General features: G+C 36.0%; 1 pseudogene; it reads left to right on the top strand.

The window, feature by feature from the left end:
- The first annotated feature begins 10,278 nt into the window (after positions 1–10,278).
- Positions 10,279–12,073, top strand: LOC143601572 (anthocyanidin 3-O-glucosyltransferase 7-like; annotated as a pseudogene).
- The last annotated feature ends 2,412 nt before the right edge of the window (positions 12,074–14,485 follow it).

Raw genomic sequence — 14,485 nt, 5'->3', positions numbered from 1 at the left:
TTTTGGTGGTCAAGGGTTCTTTGACATGGAACAAATTGATCCAGCTGCTGAGGTTCAAGCCCCAGTAGCTGAGGCTTCTGGTGTGAATGTTTCTTTGGTTGCTACGTCTGTAGCGGATTCTGAGAGAACCGATTCTGACTCCTCCACTGATGATATCGCTGAAGCACAACAGATTCTGGTCAGGCAAGAAAGAATACATGGCAAGAGAAAGAGAGACTCGAATGACAGTAAATCTGACTATGAGGAGGAGTTTGACAAGTTGATACGAAGATCGAGAAAAGTCATAGCTGGTGAAAGTTCGGGAGCTGGTGAAAGTTCAAGGCTGGTTCGTTTCTTTACACCCTCGTTATTTGGTATGACTATGGTTCCTGCCTCGATGACTATGACAGCACCGATTACCTCCAGTGTTCCCGTGGTGACAACGTCATCATCGTTTGGTATTCCACCAACCACGTTTCAGTTTTCGGCTCCGGGGATAGTTTCCTTGCCACCTCCTACTGTTACTCCATCGGAGGTTGTTGCAAGATTTGTTAAGTCAACGTTGGTTGCAACTGCGGGGTTATCTGTCACAATACCACCCGCGGTTACTGTTCAGCCTGCTTCTTATACTCCAGCCAGTTTGTGAATACCTCCACCTTATGATCAAGACGTTTCTCACATGCGTTTTGATTTTGATGCTACCTTGTCTGATTCTGAAAGGATAGCTGCTCTTGAACGGATAGTTGCTGAACAGTCAAGAATCAATCTAATCCAGACTCAAGCTATCCAGCGGCTTGTAGCAGAAAATCAGATCCAATCGTCCCTCCTTGTTGAACACGGTAAATTATTTGATGCTCTAAAACAGTTCTTAGCATCTCAGGGGGAGACGAGCTGCAAGGGCGACGAGTTGAGAACAAAGAAGAGTCATGATAGAGACGATAATCCCAATGCATCGAAAGGTGCAGGTGGTGAGTTGCCAAGAGCTGAACAAACTCTTGGGACTTCCACATCTCAGGGGGAGTCAACTGGCACGGCAGGTGGATCAGGTGGTGAAAATGTAGTGGTTGTTGATGATGAGGAAATGTTGGGTGACGATGATGTGTTAACCATTGATGAGATTGAAAAGATAGGAGAACAGATTGTGATTGATAGTGAGATAGAAGAAGGGGAGATTGTGGATGATAATGTAGAACATGATATCCCAGACATTGACAAGGTGAATGTGAGTCAAGATATGGATGTGTCAGATGAGTCTAAGTGGGAAGAACAGCCGAGATGGAAAGAAGGCTACGCTCAGTGGTTTGTTAAGATAAAGAAGCCAGCGGTCCCAACGATGTTCAAAAAGAGTTACAATATCAAGGGGTATGCTGAGTCAAAGAAAGGTATTATTTGTTGGCTGTATGATGAGCAGTTAAAGTTATTTGTGATTAAACGCTTTGATGGGATTCAGTATTTTAAGAGGACGTTGAGATCTCTCAATACCTTGCCTTAGTGTGAGGTGAAGGATTTGGCTAAATTGGGATTGATTAATAGGAGTGATGACAATATGGCCAGAATAATTGGGAAGATTGTGTGGAAAGAAAGTGTGAAAGAGAAGAAGTTTGAGCTGTTAAAGCCTCAGAAAGGGAAGCTAGTTGAAGATAAGGAAAGAGGAATGCGAGCTGATGGCAAACCTTGGATGGTGATGAAATATAAGCCGATTCGGTGTTTGAAAGAAGTGCCGATGAAGACAATGCCCAAGGATGTTTTAAAGAGTCTCAAGTGGTGGTACGTTGATAGCCAAACAGCTGAAGCGGTTATGGAAGATGAAGACGAGCAGGAAATTCTGAGAGTGTATGATCCCATGCACTTGGTAAATTTGTCTCAAGCTAACTTGCAGGTGCTAAACGATAAGAAGATATTCTATATTCCTGCATGGAAAGATGAAGCCAAGAAGTACCAGAGGGTGGTCTCTGTCTGTGTAAGAGAGGGCGTTCATGCTTGAAGACGAGTGACACGAGATTTTTGGGATTGCTAGACACGAGAATGAAGATAGAGATATGAAGCTACTGCCAAGGGGGAGTCTGTTGGTGCATAATGTCAGTAGTTCAGTATCTCGTGTTTTGTATGTGTCTGTAATCGTGGTAGATTGTTTGTTTTAGGTTTGAATATGGTTTTACACAAGTTCGCCTGAGATGTAGGCGAACTTGGAGACAAGCGAAGTTATGACAACTTCGCCTAGTATGTTAGGCGAAGTTGTCGATGTTATTTAAACCTCACTTCGGCTTGGTTTTGAAATAGTTTTTGGAGATGAACGTGGAAGTGATTATCAATATCACTTGGTGTTGCAATACAATCGTGTTTATTAGTATTGTAACGTGTGTTTGTGTTTCGGTTCAACGTATTATATATCTTACGCTCGTACTGTATTACGTGGGGATTCCGCACCCTCGTGTTACGAGATAATCCTGTGTAGATCCGGCTGGAACCAACAGGCACTGATTATCAAACGATCACTGCTAGTGTGACTCAACTAAGGGCAATTGTATGCTTCATTGTATTCAACTAATCAAACAATCCTATAAGCAATTATTATAGCAACCGAATAACTAATCGTTCAGATCGACATAAACCTAAATTGACTGAATGCACAACAATACTAAACATCAATACTCATAGATTAATAAGATAATTACAAATCAATCATTCTCAATACATGAGAAATTACTGAAAGTTACAAACTCTAGATCTCGGGTATGATTCGAAGGGAATTAGTCTCTCATGGTAGCCAATGGATCTTCAACTGATGATTGGGATCCATTAGGCATCGATCGAATGATGTTTATTGGTGTTTCCTAGCTCCAAAAATCATCCCAAGATGTTAATAACGAGTTGGGTTTATTATTTCCTTTTATACCTTAAAAACTCATAAGTTCGAGTCACATATCAGCACCCAGCGTAAGTTACTCCTTACCCAGCGTAGCTACGCCGGGTCTTGTTTTCCAACGCAAAACGCAACAGTTTTATAAGTTTTTTACGCCCTTTATCTCAGGACCTGGAGTAAGTTACGTCAGGCCCAGAGTAAGTTACACTAGACCTGAAATTCCATGTTTTCGCCTTGTTTCCAATTCAATGCTTGTATAACATTCTTAGGCTCAATTCTCCACTTTGATTAGCTTCCGTTTACTCCCCGATCATCCCAAGACTTCATCCCATGCTCGTACAAGTCCCAATTTTAGCATATTCAACATTTAAATACCTGCAACATATAAACACGTATGAAGTACCATTATTCACATACTACGATAACTAAAATTATAAAATAATACAAATAATTACATGATTTACACCTGGTCATCATAGTTATGAGAATAACTTGTATAAATACCTAGATCGAATGATCTAGCTTTAGACATATAGTCTAATTTATATAGCTTTAAACATTCATAAATCATTTTCTTGATTAATACATGTAGAAGTGTAGTCTTCCTGTTTATTTGCCAATTAAGTGCTACTTTTCTTTCTCATGAGGAAATATATTTATGTTTCTTCTTCAAGAAGAAACTTCAATATGACCATAACCTTTTCATGGAAAACTTTTACGTTTCTTAGTCATGAAGAAGCGTTTTATATATATATATATATATATATATATATATATATATATATATATATATATATATATATATATATATATAACTTTTCTATGCATAGGCTATACCCTCGACTAGGGTGTAAGCCATGTATTGAAATAACTTTAAGGAGAACTCTTACCTTAGCACGGGTATTTGGAGTATAAAGCTTAAGAATATCAAGCAGTACTTCTACTACACATCAGGTGCTTAGGTAATGAAGGTTGGAACTTTGGGGCTCATGACTCGTTGACACACAAACCGAGGTAAGTGTGTGTGATTTCGCTTTATGGAATGTGAAGTGAATCACCCCAGGCCCTTTTATAGGCTAATTTTCCAGTTGATCATGTATAAAGGGGGAGAAAAAGGCAGGCTTCCGCGTAGCGCGACGCCACCCGCTATTTGCTAGTCCGCCTAGTCTCGCCACGTGGTGCCGATTACTTAATGGAGACTTCGCGTATCGCACTCGTCAAGGGGTGAGTCCAATGCGTAGCTTGACACCTCCCAAATCATAAGATATTTTCAAGACCCTCGTGTATTGCGAAGAAGATGAGTTTATCCGTCGCCATGCACGAGAAAATACAAATTTTATTTTCTTGTTTTTGTGATGGTATTCGTTGTATATCATCGAGGTTTCGGTTCCTAATCAATTTTGAAATATTTTTAACCTTTTATCTTTTATCATGTGTCAAATTTGGCTGGAAATTTTTCAGGATGTTATATTTTCCCAACCTTGGAATGAATCTCATTCTCGAGATTTGTTAAAATAAATGTGGGTATTTCTTTCTTATTTTTTATCCTAACTCCCGGGACCTCTACGAGAGTTCAATCTTACTTGAGCTAACTTTGGTTTCCACCTCTTAAATTTCTTAACTTTAAAATCTTCTATTTGAAGATGTTTCTCTACAAATTTTAGATTTTTGTATATAGTAATGTCTCTTAGGGGCAAGCTAAAGTTTCGTCTATGTAACTTTTACACAGGTTAGAGATGTGAAATACATCATGCATTCCATTCATCTCTTCTGGCAAGTATAAGTGATAGGCTATTGTACCGATTCATTTTAAGATTTCAAATGGTCCAACGAAACGAGGACTTAGTTTACCTCTCTTGTCAAATCGTACAACACTTTCCCATGGTGATACTTTTGACATTAATTTTTCGCCTACTTGAAATACTCATGACGAACGTCTGGGTAACTCTTTGGTCTATCTCAATCTGCTTTGAGTTGTTCACAAACTTGATGTGCTTTTTCCGTCATCTCTTGGACTACTTCAGGTCCAGACATTTGGTTGTCTCCAATTTCAGACCATCAACTAGTGATTTACATTTATGTCTGTGTAACGCTTTGAATGGTGCGGCCTTAATGCTTAATTGTTATTGTAAGATAATTCCATTAAAGGAAGATGGTCATCCCAACTTCCTCCTAAATTTAGAACGCATGCTCAGAGCATATCTTCCAACGTTTGAATTGTTTTTTCTCTTTTCCCAATTGTTTGAGGATGATAGGCAGTGCTAAGATTCAATTGTGTGCCTAAGGCAGTTTGGAATCTTTCCCAAAAGTTAGAAGTAAATCATCTCTATCGAAAATGATAGATAATGGAACTCCGTGTAATAATACGATGTTGTCTCAATCTACATAGAGATGTGACAATCTATCTATTTTAAAAATATTTCTTTCATTTGTAAGAAATGAACATATATTGTTAATATGCCTATATTAACCTAGATAATATTATTTTACGTGAAGTCCTTGGAAGCTTCTTGATAAAATCCATGGTTATCATTTCCCATTCTAGACTGTAAGTTCTGGTTGTTCCAATAAGCCCGATGGCTTCTGATTGTCAGCTTTGACTTGTAGGTAAGTCAAACACTTGTCAACATACAAGGCTATATCTCTTTTTATTCCGTTCCATCAATAGTCATCTTATCACTACCGGGGTGCATCATATACTTAGGCTTGTGAGTTTTATTCATAATCTTCTCACGTAAATCTCCCATGATTAGTACCCAAATTCTATTTCTGAGTATGAGAATATCATCATTACCTTTGACTAATGTGTTGATGGTACCATTTCGTTTTTCTTCTGAGATTTGATTTTTTTTATCACTTGTTTTTAGCATATTTGATTTGTTCGATTAGATCAATATGAACTTCTAATATTAATGCTCAACCCTTTTAGGTTTCTCATCCTATTTTTGGCTTAATGTGTCGGCTACGATATTAGCCTTTTGCTTCATGATAGACTATTTAACACTCATAACATTTAGGGTTTACATCCATCGTCTTTGATGCATGTTTAGTTCTTTCTGATAAAAAATATGATTCAGGATTTTCTATCAATGATCTAACACCATAGAGGTAGTACCTACATAATTTGAGTACAAATATTATGGAACCTGACTCTAGATCATGAGTTGTATTATTTTTTTCATGTACTTTCAATTGATGTGAAGTTTAAGCTATAACATTGTTTCTTTGCACAAGGACAAAACCCAGACCTATATGGGACGCATCACTAAACACAACAAAGTCTTTTGTACCTTATGGCAAGGCCATTCTTTTATTTTAACATATCGAAATGCTTCTTGTTGTTTTGTTCCCCATTTAAACTTAGTGTTCTTATGAGTTAATGAATTTAAGGGAACCAGTATTCAGAAGAAGTTTCTATAAATCTTCAATAATATCCTACAAAACCTAGGAAACTTCTAATATCGTTTGGCGATCTAGTAATCTCCCATTTGGCTATAGCTTTAATTTTAGCAGGATCTACTTATATGCCACTTGCGTTGACAACATGACCAAGAAATTGTACTTCGTGAAGCCAAAATTCACATTTTGAAAATTTAGCATATAACTTCTTGTTTCTTTGTAATTCACGTAAAATCCTGAGATGAACTTTGAGATCTTCCTCTAATTTAGAATACATAAGTATATCATCAATGAATACGATTACAAATTTATATAAATAGGGTTTACAAATTATGTTCATCAGGTCCATGAATGCGGTTGGAGGATTAGTAAGTCCAAATGGCATAACTTTAAACTCATAATGTCCATACCTGGTTCTAAATGTGGTTTTGGATATGTCATCTTCTTGAACTTTGAGATGATGGTAGCTTGAACACAACTCTATATTAAAAAAGAAACCCTCTCCATGAATTGATCTAATAAGTCGTCAATTCTGAGTAGCGTGTATCGGTTCTTGATAGTTACTTTCTTTAGGGCTATGTAATCAATACACATCATCATCGATTCGTCCTTCTTCTTGACGGACAATATTGAAGCTTCCCATGGCAATGAACTTGATCGAAAGAATCCTTTCTCCAAGAGTTCATCCAACCTTTTCTTGAGTTCTTTCATTTCTGTTGGGGCTAAAAGATAAGGGGATTTGGCTATTGGAGCTGTACGGGTATGAGATCTATTCTAAATTCAACTTCTCTTTCTGGTGGTATTCCTAGTAGCTCATCTAGAAATACATCTGGAAATTCTGCTACTATTGGTACGTTTGGAATTTCTTTCTTTTTAGGTTCTTCAGTTACGTATGCCAAAACGGCTAACAACCTTGGTTTAAGCACTTTTTAGCTTTAATCATGGAGATTATGCTAACTTGGCTGGCATCTTTGTCTCCAGCTATTTGAATTGTTCTTCCATCTAAGGCTTAGTGTTTTATCGTTTTCTTGTTGCAAATGATACGACCATGGTTATCGGATAACCAATCCATACCTAGGACTATATCCAAACCAACTAATGTCATTGGTAACAACTAAACTGGTATGACATCATGCTCTCAAAATTTCGCTAGTTTTTAAGTCTTTGGAAATTTTGACTAAGTAGTCGTTGGTTTTTTCGATGTTTAAGGGTTTATTTAACTTTCTTAAGGGCTTATTTACAAGATTGCAAAAATTATAATCTATAAAACTTTAATTTGCTTTGAAATCAAATAAACCCGTAGCATAAACATTATTAACTAAGAATGTAAAGGTTATGGCAACCGGTATGCCTGTAGCCTGCTTGGTATATAGGAAAAATGCTTAGACGTTTCCCTTCTTGGGCTCATTCTTGGTGCCGCTTCCTCCAGCACTTTCTCCACCAACATTCATTTTTGGGCATTCAAAATTGAGATGCTAATTTCTTTGCAGTTGAAGCAAGTTGTGGTTTTCTCCAACAATCGGCGACAACGTGCCCTGGCTTCTTGCAGGAATCACAAAATGCCTAGGTTGATGCTTCTAATCTAAATCAACCCAAATGGTGTATTTTGCAAGTCTTGAACAACGGGTATGTAAGAGTGAATACTCTGCTCTTTTTCTCAGATATTTTACCCTTGAAACAGGTATCTTTCCTTCATTATTTTGTTTCTCCTCTTTTGTCTTCATCTTGCTTTATGATGAGGTCATCCATCAGGTAATCGACCAGTTCGATGACGAAATCGGTGCTTTATGGAAAATGGGACCTCACGATATCCCTGATTTCCCAAGGTAACCCCAGATATACTTTGTTTGACTCAATCTTGAGACAATATAAAGTAAGTGTTTAAAGATAAGTTCAATATTTCAAGGAAATCAAAGCATATATGTTATTTATGTTGTAATTACAAGAGAGCACAAAATTACTACAGCTATACTACTTACAAATATTCAAATGATAGTAGCTACTTCTTTTAGTGAGAGGCCAATTCTTGATCTTATTGCATTTCCTAGCGATATTCCTTCATATTTCCTCCTTTTCTTCATTTTCTTTATCCACTTCCTATCTTTAATAGAGTTTTTGCTATTCCAACGGATGGACATTCATAGTGCATTGGGTATTTCTGACTGCTGCCTGTTGATTCTGGAAAACAGGATATCATAAGGCATGTATGCACTATAAGAGTTGGAAAAGTAGGGAGCTTGAATTGCCGGAAAGTTAAAAAAAATAATTCATGTGGAAATACTTCTGGATAGGTTTTTTAAGCTGCCATCTCTTCTTCCATTGGCATAATTGGTTCCTTAGTGAAGGTACACGTGAGGTGTACAGATCTAACAAGTTTCAGATCTAACGTGTTCGGGTGAGCGAAAATCACTCGAAGCGAGTATGAGTCAAAGCTGAAATGTAGAAAGGTATGGAAGTGGAACAATATGAAGACAAGCAATCACCAAAATAACTTCTTGGATTTCTTCATGAGAAACTTAAAAACCAAAAGTTACAAAATGCTAGTGTTAGTGAGAATTCTATGGAATTCTCTCTTTTATGTCCATCAACCCAAGTTCATTACATTATAATACACCAACCTAACACTCTAACTTACTAACAAACCGTTTGACGTAACTAACTAAAATTACAATAATGAATAAACTAATACGATGAACAATTATCGTCGATGAAAAAATATCGACGACGACAAATATCGAAGCCGATGTAAAAAACGGTATCAACAAACTCTCCCTTGCTCGGTAGTTCTTAGATTCAACTCTTCATGTTAGTAGCTTCTCAAGAAACTCAACCTCGACTTTAGCTCAACCGTCTTGAGAAAGCTTCAGTCTTGTCTTAATATACTGGATGATCAGTAGAAGCGCTATTATCGGTCCAGTTTGTTAAGAAAATCTGATTGTTCGTTATTCTGATTGCTTTTGATCACCTTCTTTGAGAGTTGTCATTATTGTGATTAATGGATGGTGACCATCTAAATACTCATCTTGAACAACAAATCCATTTATCTTGAGTTGAGGTGTGAAGTGTTAGCATTAAGGTCAGCACCATTTTCTAGACCATAGTTAGTCGTTGGCGAGAAGCTATGAGGCGGAGAATCCCCGCTAGATACTACGACATTGGGCATGTTGGAAAAGGTAGGAGCAATCTTTGTGAATTCATTACTATCTTCAAGTGATCATGAACCAGCCATGTCTGCACACAAGAAAAAAAAACGAGCACACAAACTATTTTCTTTGTAAGCTCCAATTTTTGTTGTCTTACCACATTTTATCGTTTCAAAATCATAAGTACGAAAAGTTCATAATAATTTAACGAAATTGAAAGAGAAGAAAAAAGGTTTGTATTTTTTTAGAAATATAAGATAAACAAACAAAATAAAATATTTTTGTAAGATATTTTCAACAACTTTAATCAAAGAAAACAAATTGAAATAAAATAAAAGGGAATAAAAGGAAAACAACCAAACTAATTTTTTTCATAAACGAGCATTATTTTGATATATAATCATCGATGATACTTATGTATTATAATAAAAACAACTATGAGTAGACTACTACAACGATCATTGATATTGATGTCCGCTTAAAGTCAAGCATTCAACTATTCATGTTAGCCAAGACGGCCATTAGATACATTAAGATGTGATTTATAAATATATATAAGTTAGCGGTCCCTGTTTGCATGGCATACCCCTTAATTATGCACAGGCATACTGTAAAAATAAATAATCACCAAAAATATTAACATGAAGTTGATTGACAACATATTTCTCACTCTTGTTATTATTATAGTTTGATTGGAGTGGAAATATACTTTATAGTAGGAGCGATAGTGTTTTCTTGTCCACTAATTGAATTATAGTATACGCTGCCCATAATTGTTTTTTTCTTTTCAAAAGGCATAAGTAGTCTACGCTGCCTATAAATATATAGTCACATATTAACAACCTCCAAACCACCCGACTAGCATTTTTGTTTCTGCAAAATAATAACGGTCAAATGAATATCTCCATCACCGGCGTACGCAAGAGACATGTTGCAGTTTTTTCATTCCCTTTTACCTCACACCCTTCTATGATCCTAACACTTGTCCGAAGACTAGCTTCGGCCCACCCCACGGTGGTTTTCTCCTTCTTCAGCACTCAAAAAGCCAACCGGACGTTGTTCACCGATCGCAGTTACGAAAACATTGTGCCTTATGATGTATCTGACGGCATACAAGAGGAATATGTTCGTACAGGGAAACCTCGTGAGGAAGTTGACTTGTTTCTGGGGGTTGCGGAGGAGCAGTTCAAGAGGGGTGTTGAGGCCGCTGAGAAGGATATTGGGCTGAGGATTTGTTGTCTCGTGGTGGATGCTTTTTTAATATGGTTTGCCGGTGATCTAGCTGAGAGACTGAGCATTCCTTGGGTGGTGCATTGGATCGGCGGAGCTTCTTCTCTTTCTGCACATTTTTATACTGATCTCATTAGGCAAAAATATGCTCAACTCAAAGGTAAACAAACATCAAAATATTACTACTGTGTGTTTTCTAATTTCCTCGGCTATATATATCACATGCATCCAAGGCCGTCCTCAACAATCTTTAAAACTTTTGAGCCAAAAACCAGAAAAAATTTGGGCCTTTAATAAAAACAGTTCTTTTATCGGGCTTAAATGAATAGGCTTATTGGTTATCATTTGCGTTGTGCAAATAATTTTTTTTATACTTAGAATGGGCTTAAATGAATTGAATAATTCTAGTGCATGCTGTTTGTACACCAAGAGGTAGGCATCCGTAGGAGCGACAACCCCTTGTGAAATCAATCCCAAAAAAACTACCATTTTGTGATGCATGAAATGACCAATGCGTAACAACTTTTTATACAAAAAACTCCATTTCGAGCTAGTGCATATATATGCTTGTGCAGGTTCTGTAGGGCCGGAAGATGAAATCGTGAACTTGATCCCAGGCCTCTCAACGGTTCGACTAGGTGACTTACCAGGCGGAGTCGTCTTCGGAAACCTTGAACCACCTTTTGAAACTATGCTACATAAAATGGCAAAAACCTTACCCAGGGCAACCGTTGTTACCCTGAACTCTTTCCAAGAACTAGACCCCAGTCTCACTGAAAATCTCTCTTCAGTTTTGAAGAACTTCCTCAACATTGGTCCATTCAACCAGAAATCCCCATCAATACTTGATGATCAGTTTTCTTGTATTTCTTGGTTAGACAATCAAAAGCCAGGATCAGTTGCTTACATTTCTTTTGGCACGTTGTTCACACCTCCTCCCCACGACCTGGTTGCATTAGCTGAGGCACTTGAAGAGACCAGAACCCCGTTCCTTTGGTCGACAAATAAGGAATCCCAGAAGCATTTACCTTTAGGGTTCTTGGAGAGAGCAACCGCGAATGGATCTGGCAAAGTTGTGTCATGGGCACCACAGGCGCAAGTTCTGGAGCATATTGCAATTGGGGTGTTTGTAACACATGGTGGATGGAACTCAGTGTTGGAGAGTATAGTTGCTGGGGTTGCAATGATTTGTAGGCCGCTTATAGGGGATAACCTGATAAATATTTGGATGATTGAGAGAGTTTGGGAGATTGGGGTGCGAGTCGAAGGTGGGGAGTTCACGAAACATGGAACTTGTTCTGCTTTAAAGCAAGTTTTATCGATTGATGGATCGCGTGAAGGGTGAAAAGAGAGAATTGAAGCATTGAAAGTTCTAGCTCATAACGCTGTTGGACCAGACGGGAGCTCTACTAAAAATTTTATTACTTTAGCGGCTGTGGTCAATGGTGCCACTCTCTAATCATTCACGTACTGCCGCAAGAAATAAGTATCACCGATGCAAATCCCTCTTATAACTTTGGTGGATGTTGTCGACGGTGGTATCGTCTTATCGCATTTTGCAGGTGATCGGTTTAAGGTATTTGAGTGTTGCTCAAATACTTATTTATTACTGTATGAAGTATTTGCTGGTATATGTATTGGATAATGTAAAATATCATGTGTATGGATGCCTGGATGGTTGTGATTTTGTTTGCATCATTCTATCAATCTTATAATTAGATTATATATATTTCAAGAAATTATTATTTATGTTTTATGTTTTATATATATTAAACGAGTGTTTTATCCAAAGCGTTGGTTCGGGACATATTGGTAAAACCCACTCAGTGGTAAAACCAAAGAAGTTACTAAGTCCACGTGAATTTGTCAGTTTTTGTTACGTGCGTTATGGTATCGGAATTGAAACCAAAAATAAAATAAAACAATATAAAAACTAAGGTGGACCAACGGGGTGCGTCGACCAGTAAAAATCGGCCGTTGATAAAACTCTAGGGTTGTTGATCCCAAGCGTTGAGGTGATGAGTCTACACAAATTTGGCCAGTCTATATCATGTTCGTTAAGGTACCAAAACTATAACAAAAACAAAATTTGGCATTCTTTTCCGTTAAGCTCATTACGATACTGAAACTAAAACAAAACGCGATGATTCAACGCAAAATCCGGCCGGTTTAACTTAACAACACAACCAACCGGCCACACCAAAGTTAATGTTGATAGACAACAATTCTCACGTATACATAAACATAAGTAACACACTTGCGAAAAAAAATATAATAAAAAACATAAGTAACACACTTGGAAAAAGTTAACCAACTTTTGCTCCAAAACATGGAAAAGGTTAATCAATTTTTGCTCCATCAAAGGTTCGACCCCTGGTTTCAAACCGGAAACATTTAACATAATCAATCCAACCAACACCAATATACATGTTGAAAGACAAAAACATTATTACTTATAAAAAAACAAAAATAACACATTTTGAGTTACCAAAGGTCTCAACTAAACTCGTTAGATAATTTATAAAGAATAAAAATTAATGTTTTAAGCATTATTTAAATGATTACAAGTCATCAATATTTATCTAAGAAATTTGGTAATAACTAACAAAACTATGACCTTTTAACAAGAATATTGATAACACGTATAATCTTAAATATATATAAACGAAAGCTCTCTAAATTCTCTCAAATCAGACGGCTTTATTCTTAAATGAAAGCTTCTCATGTATTTGATCTGAATTCATTGGTATGAGTCTCATCAAACCCAGTTAGCCCTTAAACGGGTTATAACATCTAATTATATTAAAAATTAATCTAATCAAATATTTGATATGAAAAATCCTATAAAATAGGGATATACTAAAAAACAATATTAATTTTTTTTTATAAAAAAATATTATTTATAATTAAGAAACAATTTTATAGTAAAAAAATAAGGGGGTCATGGGTCTCACTAAACCTATATAACTTTTAAACTGGGTATATCATCTCATTTATTTGTAAAACTTTTTTATCATCAAATCCTAAGTATATTATTAAATTTCTTACAATAAATAAAATTAAATCCAAGAAAAATATATAAATATTATAAACGAATAATGTAAAACAACATATGAGGATGCAAATAAATTACAAAACATGTTTCGCGTAAAAAAAGAAAAAGGAAAGAAAAACTATATAACTAAGAATCTTAATCTTAATATATATAAACGAAATCCTTAAAAGCTCTGTGGTTGCTTATTACATTCTCTCAAGCCACTAGATTGTTTTTATTTGTAAATGAAGGCTTCTCACTCATTTGACCCGAATTCACGGGGATGAGTCTCATTAAACCCTGATAACCTTAAACGAGTTATAACATCTCATTATATCAAAAAATAATCACCTTACTATGAAAATATTATAAAATAGGCATATACTAAAAATTAATATTTAATTTTTTAAGAAATATATATTATTTATGTTAACTAACAATTTTATAGTAAAAACAATAAGCGTGTGGGTCTTACCAAACTCATAGCTTTTAAACGGGTACATCTCATTTATTTGTGAAACACTTTCATCATAAAACCCACACGCTTATTGTTTATATTATAAAATAGGCATATACTAAAAATTAATATTTAATTTTTTAAGAAATATATATTATGTTAACTAACAATTTTATAGTAAAAACAATAAGCGTGTGGGTCTTACCAAACTCATAGCTTTTAAACGGGTACATCTCATTTATTTGTGAAACACTTTCATCATAAAACCCTAAGTATTAACTTTTATAAAATAAATAAAATTAAATTTCAAAAAATATATATATTAGACACGAAAAAGAAACACAACCCTCGTAATACGGGAATAAAAACTATTATAAATA

This window comes from Bidens hawaiensis, unplaced genomic scaffold (genome assembly GCF_021521415.1).
Source record: "Bidens hawaiensis isolate Kalapana, Puna unplaced genomic scaffold, B.hawaiensis_p1.1 tig00056753_1, whole genome shotgun sequence".
Classification (NCBI taxonomy): Eukaryota; Viridiplantae; Streptophyta; class Magnoliopsida; order Asterales; family Asteraceae; genus Bidens; species Bidens hawaiensis.
Note: the sequence above shows the minus strand (reverse complement) of the source record. Positions and strands in the feature narration are given on the sequence as shown.